Below are 12,175 nucleotides of genomic sequence, written 5' to 3' on the forward strand. Positions count from 1 at the left end.
CCCCCAATTACTAGCTTTAAAAAAATGAAAAAACAAATAACTAAAAACTCATTAATAAATTATATATGTACTAATAGCTGCTTATTTTTCAGCTTTTTTGGGCCATAATTGGCCCATTTGAGCATTTTTATTGGTACCCATGGCACACAACTACTGGGGAATTTATGCATAAGTATTGGTGATTTTAAGTGCATGGTTATTGGGGCATCTTTAAATAGGTATCAAGCGACACTTTGAAAAGTGTACTTTTTGACCCTTGCGCACATACAAATCCCACAACTTGTATTGCTACTACCTAGAAGCCAAATCAATAGCTATAAGCAATTAAGCTGCATGGAGAGACAACAACAAAAAAATTCTTCTAAATCTGATATACTGTTTAGAATCTGTGGATGAGCGAAGTTAGCTATAACGGCTACTGGTACGCTTTCCCTGGTTGGCATCCTGGTTGACATATATAGTTGAGTAGCAAGATGCCAAGCATCAAAGGAGGCGTTTTATGAATTTTGTTTTCATTTACGAGAAGTTAATACATACTGTGGACGAAATTGAGAGATGACACAAGCCGATTTTGAAAGTTGTGCCATATCATGAATAAACTTGTTCAAATTGGTAAAAGAAGAACCTCCTTGTGTAATCGCTTTAAATGCAGCCTCCTTCAACTCCATTCCCCCTTTTCTAAGCTCACGCGCTTGTGGACCCTCCATCAGTCTCCCCACACCTTTTTCTATCTCCTCCCTTGTAACCACCACATTTTCATCAACATCCACGCCCTCGAAGGCCATGCCAGTCTTCCACACTTCCTTGCAGAAGCGGCAAGCCAGAAATAGGTTAACATTCGAATTCGAATTGTTCCCGAGCAATCCATCCACATCGGTGTTTATTTTCAGTGTACTCGCTGCTTGTGCCAAAATCGGAGCTTTTGGACAGGGTAGACATCCATCAAACCCATAGCAGAAGGGCTTATCACAGTCGAACATGCTCTGGGAAATTTTATTAGTCGAAAGTGCTTTGATAGACATTTATGCGAAATGTGGAAGCATCGATGAGGTACATGAACTGTTTGACTGAATACCTCCAAGCAATGTCGGCTCATGGAATGCTATGATTGCAGGATATGCAAAAAATGAGTTTAATGAAAAGCATTTAGATGCTCTTAACAAAATGCAATTAGCAGGTGTAAAGCTCTGCCGACATCCTTCAGCCTGTAAGAAAATGGGAGCTTTGGAATAGGGTGTGGATGTACATCACAAGATCAATTGGTGTAGCTGCAATGGCCTTGGTAGACATGTATGCAAAATGTGTAAGTTGAGACAAGGCACATGAACTATTTGACAGAATGTGTCAAAACCCTCCTTTATCACCTTTGGATTAAAATACAAACTCTATTATATTTCTTTTGGCTAAACTATTGAATGAATATTATAAAGGAATAAAAATAATAAATCACACACACACATGGAAAATATACTTTCTTTTAATTGTTTATTTAAATTTCCTCACCCAAATTATGGCACATGTTGTAGGAGGAATAAGAAGCTTCTAGAGGCTTCTCCACCACCTTGCATGTAACTCCTCCCACTAAGTCTAATCAATTTGCATGAAGGCCAAATTGGGAGAGAATCTCTATTTTTTTTAATTAAAAATTAGGTAGTGGAATTTGGAGTTTTTTCTTCTAAAAGATGTACAAGTTTTCAAAAAAAAGTTGGTAATTCCATAAAGAAATTCTTCAAATTTTTTTCTCTTGTAGTCATATTTTCATTTTTCAGCTAAGATTTTTGCTTTGGAGGACTTCTCTTCAAGTTTGAAGGATCAAGGGAGATCCATAGAGGATTCTACACCATTTTCAAGCACCTAGGTTCTTTCAAATTTAGTTTTTTTTTCATGCAACTTATTCTTGCTGCAAATTAGAGTAGATTAAATTATTTGTTTCAAATTTAGATGAGAAATAGATTCATTTATTTTCAGATTCTTGATAAGAATTAGAAGTAGATTAAATTGTTTAAGAAATTAGAATCATTTGTTTCAAATTTTGATGAGAAATAGATTCATTTATTTTCAGATTCTTGAAAGAATTAGAAGTAGATTAAATTGTTTAAGAAATTAGAATCATTTGTTTCAAATTTTGATGAGTATTAGATTCATTTATTTTCAGATTCTTGATAAGAATTAGATCCATTAGTTTCAATTTTTGATAAGTATTAGATCGATTGTTTAAGAAGTTAAATCCATATATTCCAAATTCTTGATAGGAATTAGATTAAATCGTTTAAAATTTCTTATTAAGTTTAGATTGATTCTTGCTAAAGAACTAAAATCAGAACTATCTTTATCTTCTTTCTCCAGAATCATTTCTCTGGTTATTGATTTAAAATTTGAAACATATATTTGAAGAGATCTCGCTGTGATCATTCTCTCTGTGATTTCTCATTTTCTGGTTATCTAAATCCTCTGTAAAAATATAATTAACATTTCTTCTCTGTGAAAATTTTTCTCTGTGTGTACAAATAAATTTATCTCTCTTTTTTGTGAATAAATCTCCCTGTGTAAAGAACAAAGGAATAAATAATCCCTCTCTGGTTACTTCTCTATTGTATGTTGTTCCTGGAACTTAATCTGTATTATCTCTAACATTAATATGTTTTTTTACATACCTGTTATCTATTCTTCTCTGTGTGAATTTCAATAATCTGGAAATGTAATTCTCTTGCACACACACACACACACACACACACACACACACACACACACACACACACACACATAACATAAAAATTTATTTTGAAACTTTAAACCATTGTAACGCACGACATTCAAAAATTGCCATAGGCATGCACGCATGGTATTTAATACAGCCACCGCAAGTTTTATTGGAAACTGCGGGGTTAATGGTACCCCCACTACCCTGCGGTCACCGTAAGTGGCCGCAGGGGAGTGGAGGGGACCACGCGGCCCCCTTATTCCCTACGGGTCTGCGCATGCAGGACCGTAGGGGATGATGGGACCCGTGGTCCCCACCTTCCCCTAATTACTACATTTAAACTTGTTAATGATTAATTTCGATGAAATTTTTAAAATCGCTTTTTTTAATTAAAAATTTAATTTAAGTTGCTTTTTTTTATATCATTTCAAATTTAATTTAAGTTATTTTTTATTATTTTATTATTTTATATAATTGGTTAGTTAAATTTTTTTCTTTTAAAAAAATTAGCAAAAGATAGAAATCAAATTATTGTTTCAATTCCTTTAGGGAATTATTGGATTTTTTGATCAATGATTTTGATTTACTTAAAAAACAAATAAGTCTTATTAATTCAATTTGATCCAAAATTTCAAAAGTATAAGCTAATCCCTCATGGGGAATTTGTAACTCTATAACTAATTAGTCTCACGATAAGAGAAAACATTTCTGTATTTTGTATGTAAATGACGTTACTTTTGCATTGCATTTATATTATTTCGCATTCCTTATCTTCATGCAATTACTCATAAGTTCACAATTATCATTACCATGCCAATACATGTATTAATTTGTTTAATTGTAGAATAATGATATTTTTCTTTTCAAATAGTATTTAAAGTTTAAATTATGTACATCCATTTCATAATTATATTTCAAGCATGATGTTCATAAGCTCTTAGTTTAGAAACTAAACAAAGGAAGTTGGAAAACCAAAACTAGCAGCGTACGGTATATACGGTGCCTCTGGGTCACGCTTACGGGTAATGCTGTCGTGTTGAACTACTGCACTTAACGCCTAATAAAGCTGCATTAACGACGTCTGTGACATCGTCCCTATAAATCGTCGGGGAGTAATAAGGGACACTTGGAAGTTAAAATCCAAGGGGCGAGTAATCCCCCTTGGATCGAAAATTTAATAAGATAACTTTTAAATGATTTTCACATCCGTTGAGATAAACCATAGTAAACCCCTTTATAGGGATGGTCAAGTTAAATGCTCGCATAGAATTGATTTCTTTTTTATCTTGAAGGGATATTGGTGATTTGCAATTGGGTCAAGGGTGACGCTCATGATAAGAATTAGGACCTAGTTATTTTTAGGCCACAAGCAATAGGCCATCTTGAGCTTACGTTTAAGCGCTACCATCGTGGGTAGCAACTGCAGAGAAACTGTCTGGGACATTGACCCTAGAAAGGGTTGCGTACCCACAAATCAGTTTACATCAAATTATAGAATAGAAAATAGAACTACATACTTTACACCTTGATCCCGTGCCGAAGCGGGTATGTAGGAAGTCTTGGGATGGAGTTGTCCCTCATACTCAGGCGTTCGTGGGTGGGGTCTAGGCTTGGTTGAGTAAGAATCCTAATTGAAAGATAAGATAATTAAATTGAAAAAGAAATGCAATGCATACTTGGAAGGAATCCCGTATGGATTCGCTTGACTTCCCGAGGCTTTAAGCCAAATTTCGAGGCGGAATTCAAGCTTGTATTATTTTAATTACTCCTAAGGACGGCGACCTCGGTGCACTCTTGTTAGAAGAGTGTAGTACTTAGTGAGTGGCTCAGGACCCGAATGGTCTCGATGAGTCTAAGTCTCTGGCCAGAGCATCTCCTATCCCGTTTGGATAGATGCCTACCCCGTATGGGTAGATGCCTATCCGTATTGGATAGATGGAATCTTATGTCCCGTATGGACAATTGCCTAACCCGTATGGTTAGATGCTCATCCCGGATGGATGAATGCCTAATCCTAAATGGATGGATGCCCAACGTATGCAATTGAATAAAATATAATGATTACATTAAAAAAAAAAAAAAGAATACTCAATTTTGTTGATTCATTTGTGGTTGGTTATTACAGAATGCCTCAGAGAAAAATGCTCCCACATAATGCCTGATTATAGGGTATGAACAAAAATGGTTTGTGTCAAAGGTTTTAGAGACTTTCAATCAAATGCAATTGTCACGTCTAAAGCTTTTCTAGCATCCTCCCAACCTTTGCTAAGTTGGAAGTTTTGGAATAAGGTATGAACATCTATCATAGGATAAATAATAGAAAAATTTTGTCACATATTGTAGCGACACTGCCATGGTATATATTTTTAATAAATTTTATATCATAAGTAATTGTAGTTAAAATTCACTGTGCCAATTATTGAAGAATATCCGAGATTAAGAAGGTTTATCGAGATGATGAAATCTGTTTAGGTTGAAATTGATGAAATTTTTATTTTGTCAATGTTTATTATGTGTAAGATTTGTGACGTTATCAAATTGTAATGATCTATGTTTTTAAAGTTATTATTTTAAAGTTACATAATTTTTATTCATTTAAGTACTATAATGATTTATTATATCATTCCTCTTGTCATCTTATGACAATTCTTCATATATAGAGTGATTTTTCCTTCCACTACCATTCCATTCTCTCTTGCTTCTTAGCCTCTTTAGACATCCTCTATTCTTCCCATGCTTCTCATACCACATCCAAACCTTCAATCCAATAATGAAGTAGTTTGACCAGCTTAAGAAAAATCTGGATACTATGCTTGTAGTTCTAATTCTGTTATATTAAATATATGTTTCTTATGGACATAGAGATTGAATTTATTAATTAAATCAAAATAATATATGGAAAAGAACCAATTAAAAATTAATTAAAAAAAGAACAGATTAAACCCTCTTCATTGCCTCATGATGCTCTTAAGCGCAAAAACCCAACTTCTAACTCTTGTTATCTATCAATAACATAAGAGAATAGGATTTTCCCTCCATATATATGTAATCAAGGAATTTTCATCTTTATGCTCCAAAAATGAATAAGAGTGCAACTTTCAAGAATCCTAATGCCATTATATTTGAAGATAACTTACTTTCACATGGGTTGTAAAGAAAAATCAAAATGTTTTTGAGTTGAAGTATTAGAAATACATAATTAATATTTGCCTAGTAAAATAGTTTTGTAATAATATATTACATATTAAAGAATCTTCCTACATTTATGTAGACATTGTTGAATTCACATAATGTGGTGGTTTTTGACTATTCTATCTTATTATTGGTAATAACCTATGACGTGGTATTTTTGTGCAATTTATATTTTTATTCTTTGGATGGTATATAGTGTAATAATCACCATGACAATCAAGTGTCATTATTAGAAGAGATCTCTTAAGAACAAATCAACTCATGGATACAAGATCGATTCAAACCTTCACTTGTAATGAAATAGTTGTCTTAATGTTCCTTAAGTTAGTTTTGGGTAATAGTGGTTTTGTTAATCATGTCCCCTACATTAGAAGGCCTACATACGAGAGGATTTCATATTGATTAGTAGTATATATCCCTAGTGTAGCTTAGAGTGTAGAGCTTATATGTTTTCTATATCCTACACATTTAAAAATATGAATATATTAAAGTTTAAGGAAGAAGTGGTGATAAATATGGAAGAAAATTATTAGTGATGATGTTAAGAGAATTCATTTGAACCCTTTAAGTTTTTTAACTATAAACAATGAATAATTGAAACTAGTGCATTGAAAGTTGATATTTTCTTCATAATTTTTGTGGAGATGTATGGTAGGTGTTGACAACTTTCATGGCGATTCATTAGTGGCAAGTAGATGCCTCTAGCATCATCACAATTCTATAATTTTTTAGATATAAGATCCATAGAGCTTGGCATAGGAAGGATTTATTTCATGAAATAGGTTCCATTAGTTGATCCCATAGTTGGTAGTCTCTTGACAAATGTAATGTAGAACCATAATGCAATATAGGTTGAATACCTAGTGGATTGTAATGTGATATAGTGAATTCAAGATTTTGGCATTATTGAGTTTTCTTATCCCTTGCTATTTATTATTTTGTTGGTTTTGGTTGTGGTGTTTGTAAGGAGATATTCATAAATTTATATCTATTTTAACTATTTTTTGGTTTATGGGTTTGTAATGGTAATTTAATGTTCCTTCATATTTTTATATAGATACTTTATAATAGACTATTATGGTGATTTGCTCTCTTATGGATGTAATCTTTATATTATATTCATTTTATGAGAAATATTCCATAGAATCCCTAGTTAATTAATCTAGAGAAAGATAGCACTAAAGAAAGAATTATAGTTGTGTCCTTTATTTTAAATTGAAAATTTGAGATAAAAGACCAATTAGGGAGAATCAAGACATAATATTTTATCATGCAATGTAGGATACATTAATGGTAGCAAATAACTAAATTAGTTTGAGATCTTGAATAAACATTCTAATTAGGAGGTCCTTATCTTGAAACCCATCACTACATGAAGAAACTATTTAAATATTTATGATAAAGTAAAATTATATTTTTCTATCACACTTTATGATAGGTTTTAAGGAAATATATAAAATTATTCATCATTGAAACATATCGTTTATGTGAGTTAACTACTTCCAACTCAAAAAGGTCACACTAGAATGTTTTGAATTAGTCTAAAAACTAGATAAATCAAGAGAGTGTCCAAACCCTTATATAACAACCAACCAGGCAGAAAGAGGATCTCACAAGCAGAGAGACAACCATAACCAAAAAAGAGAAAACCCTTTTTTGAAAGAGATGCTTTTGACTGGAGCATCAAGCCGATAGGAAAAGGGGTCCCAAACCTACATTAGATTAAAATTTTTGTATCAAAGGGGTTTAGGTAAGAACCCCAAACCAAATTCAAAAAAAAAACTTAAGCTAAGACAAAAGTAGCTAAGGGAATAGACAACAACCAACAGGTTTTGAAAGGCTCCCTAAAACCTTTTTGCTATGGGATCACCTTGAACAAAAAATATCTCATATAAGGAAAGGGACCACCAAGATTTAAAAATAAATTGGTTTTGGAACACACTTAGAATACTTGAAACAATACAATCACCTAGCTATTCCTAGAAAACAAGCATAATGAAAAGTGTAGTCAAGGAATGAAGTAGAACATGAATGACCAAAGAATTTTGAAAGACACCCCTAAACCTATTACTAGCATGAACCCCTGAAAATACAACATTTGGGTACATAGGAGCAAGGCAAACCCCACAACCCAACTCAATAGGACCAAGATCAACATAATTGGTAGAAGTAACCACAATAGGATCTACAAAACTAGCCTCAAAAATAGGAACCAAAAGCCTTGTAGGAGAAAACACAAGGGAAGATTCCCCCTCTAGTAATCTAGATCTTAAAAAACCCACTCCCAATCAACATTGAAAGGGAGACCCACAAACCAGGAAGAAAAAGACTGTAGTAATGGAACCCACAACCCATGCAATCACGAGGAAGAAGTTACACTAGAATGTTATTGGAAAGAATTTTAAAACTATCATGACACATTCTAAGTACACATAATCAATTATGCAATAAATTGAACCAAAAATTTTCTATTTAAAATAGATATAGCCAAAACATTTTGGATAGAGTTACTAATAAAAATGTGTAGTGCTTGGTGCCAAGTTATAAACTTCAAGAAATTATTTGAAAATGCAGAATTATCTCCACTTCAATTCATATTAATAAAAAATTTGAGAAGCAAAGAATAAACTTTCATAGATCTAAAAGAACAATTTCTAAAACTATCAAGTTTTATTATTTTAATTAATCTTGGTAAGCAGGTATCTGGAATCAGATTGTGTGTTATTTTTTCGATCAATGTTTCGGATCACACTCCGTGATCCATCATCATTGTTTCTTCTTGTGCTCTCAATCATCTTGATGATGGATCACAATGTGTGATCCGAAACGTTGATTAAAAAACTCGCACATAATTTGATTCCTAAAACCTGCTTACCAAGATTACTATGGATTGTGGAAATATTATTTTATTATTTTAATTAATGTTAATATGTTTTAAGTAACTAATTAGTTCCCAAACACAAGGTTGATTTCTTTCTCAAATAGAAATAATATTTTTGTCTCATACACAAAACAAGGATGACTTTATCTCATATGAATTTAACCACTGTTATAGATAAGAAAATCAAGCTACCCATATAATGCCAATATGAGAATCAACCAAATTGAAAATACTATGGTCTATGATTCGTTTTCAAACATAGAGTATAAAGATTTAAAATTAGAATTTCCATAATGATCATAATGTTTGTTTTCATGTACCCTTTAATTAATTATTAAAGTTTGTGTCTCATTTGCGTCTTTTCGAATGAATGACTCATTTACTCACTCTACAACTCCACATGGTTAACAATTATGGGAAGCTAGTTTTTTAATTTACTTTTCATTAGAAGTTATTACAATTAGGATTTGATTAACTCCATAGTAATACTACAACTTATCTCTAAATCAATATTTAATTGTGAATGATATTTATTTTTTTACTCACCTCATTTGGTTGATCATTGGCACATTTTTATTTATGGTCTCTTACTATTTTAATTGTCATCCTACTCCTCTTCGTCTCTAAATACTATTTGAATGGGTGAGATGGAAATAAATATAAGGATTTACATGATTCCACAAAAAATATAACCACTTGTAGACACCTAGAATTGTCATGTCTAATTAAATAAATATTTTATTTATTTAATTATCTAAGCCTAATTCTTCTATTAATTAAATAAATCTTTATTTATTTAATTAATTCATTTATCCTCTTCTAGCCTTATTTCTTATTTAAATAAATACATTTATTTATTTAAATTATCATTTTCCTAAATTAAATAAATATCTTATTTATTTAATTGATCCCACTTTTTCTATTAATTAAATAAATCTTTATTTATTTAATTAATTCATTACCCTTTTCTACACATGACACATGTCACTCATCTCTTAATTCATACATTACTTACCCCTTTCATTATTTTATTATTTCTTCTACCTACCCTCTAATCTTAGCCGACCTCCTTTTACACCTCTCAATCTTATCCCTCCATTTCATATTGTGTCTTCTATTTAAGGAGATGCCTTCTTCATTATCAAACCCTAATCGACAATTTGGAGGACTTGACTACACTACGATCCTACTTGCAACCACATTCCGTTCTTTGTTGAGCTCTTGTGCATATAAAATCTGAGAGCCAATATATCAAGCAAGATCAATGGAGATAGGAAGAATGGAGATCAAAACCCTATTGGACATGTGATGGTATAATCTTTGTGATTTCATGTGATTTGCATTGTCTTAGGTAATCTTCATATGTTATGGTGGATCTTTGTTGATTGTTAGGCTAGGGTTTTGTGGTTGAATCTATTTAGCCTTTCAATATTGTTATTATTGTTATCCATTTTCACCATGTACATTTTGGCACGCCCGGTGGGACACTTGTCCCTTTGCATCTAACCTCCTTGTTGCAGATTTTGCGTTTTTGAAGTTGCAGATCGGACATTTTTCGACAGCATTTTAGTTTTTTTTCCGCATCTGTGAACTTTTGGATCGCGTCTTTGATTTTCTGGTGCGTTTGCGGGATCTGGAATCGCGTCTGTGTTTTCGACAAATTTTATTTTGCAGGTTTCAGAAAGGAGCGTCTGTGTTTCAGAAACGCGTCTGTGTTATTTCTACCCGCGTCTGTGTCAAAGGAGCGTATGTGATTCTTAGGCGCGTCTGTGCATCACAGAACCGCGTCTGTGTTATCCAGACGCGTCTGTGTTGAGGGTAACAACGTCTGTGTATTTACTGTTTCAGAATTTTGAAGTTTTCATTGATTCAATTTTTGGATTTTGTACTTAGGGTTTCAGATCTGGTTTATTTTTGGACTAACACTTTCAGATCTAGCTAACTAAATTGGTGCAGCTTGTCTTGGAAGCAAAACGTTTTGTTGAAGGCCCCTATGTGACAAAGTCTTTTGGGTTTTTAAAATGTACTTAACTTGTGTGTTTGCATGAAGGGGTGATTATGTCAAATAACCCAAACTACTAACAACTTTTGTTGCAGGTCCTTGGCTAGGGTTTTGAATTTTTATTGTGTGCCTTGTTTTCATAGACTAGCAAACACTTCCATTGGTGCACTAAAATTGAATCATTGTCTTTTGTGTTTTGAGCAATAGGCTCTTTTTGTTTAATCTTTAGAGGGCCTGTCTTCCCGTGTGGTCATTAGGACTACTAGTGAGAAGATGACGACCCAAGTGGTAGCGAGGAAAACCCACCTCATCTGAACCACTATAATCAAATGTATTCATGGTGAAAACTATGGATAACGTGTATTGATTAGTTCATACCGACACTATGTCTCCCCATAAACCCGTTTGATCAAATTTATTTGATCATTTGTAGGGCGTAACCCCTATCGGCTGGGAGCCTTCTGTATTTACAGAGCTGAAAGTGCCGCATGTATGGCCACACGAGCGGATGCCCTTACTAGCACCATTTTGTTTTAGAGGCCCAAATCTTTCTAGTTGTTGGGGCAGGAGGTCGGACCTCTGGTAGTGGCCCACACACATACGGTTCTTAGTAGAGATACTGTAGACACCTAAAATTGTCATGTCTAATTAAATAAATATTTTATTTATTTAATTATCTAAGCCTAATTCTTTTATTAATTAAATAAATATTTATTTAATTCATTTATCCTCTTCTAGCCTTATTTCTCATTTAAATAAATACATTTATTTATTTAAATTATCCTTTTTCTAAATTAAATAAATATTTTATTTATTTAATTGATCCCACTTCTTCTATTAATTAAATAAATCTTTATTTATTTAATTAATTCATTAGCCTTTTCACCCATGACACATGTCATTCATCTCTTAACTCATACACTACCTACCCCTTTCATTATTTTACTATTTCTTATACTTACCCTCTAATCCTAGCCGACCTCCTTTTACACCTCTCAATCTTATCCCTCCATTTCATATTGTGTCTTCTATTTAAGGAGATGTCTTCTTCACTATCAAACCCTAATCAAGCATTCTAATGACCTAATCACTCATGCTAATCAAGCATTCTAACGATCATTTTGACTACACTACGATCCTACTTGCAACCACATTCTATTCTTTGTTGAGCTCTTGTGCATATAAAATCTGAGAGCAAATATATCAAGCAAGATCAATGGAGATAGGAAGAATGGAGATTCAAACCCTATTGGACATGTAATGGTATAATCTTTGTGATTTTGTTTTATTTACATTGTCTTAGGTAATCTTCATATGTTATGGTGGATCTTTGTTGTTGTTATGCTAGGGTTTGGTGGTTGAATTCATTTAGCCTTTCAATATTGTTATTATTGTTATC

This window comes from Cryptomeria japonica, chromosome 1 (genome assembly GCF_030272615.1).
Source record: "Cryptomeria japonica chromosome 1, Sugi_1.0, whole genome shotgun sequence".
Lineage (NCBI taxonomy): Eukaryota > Viridiplantae > Streptophyta > Pinopsida > Cupressales > Cupressaceae > Cryptomeria > Cryptomeria japonica.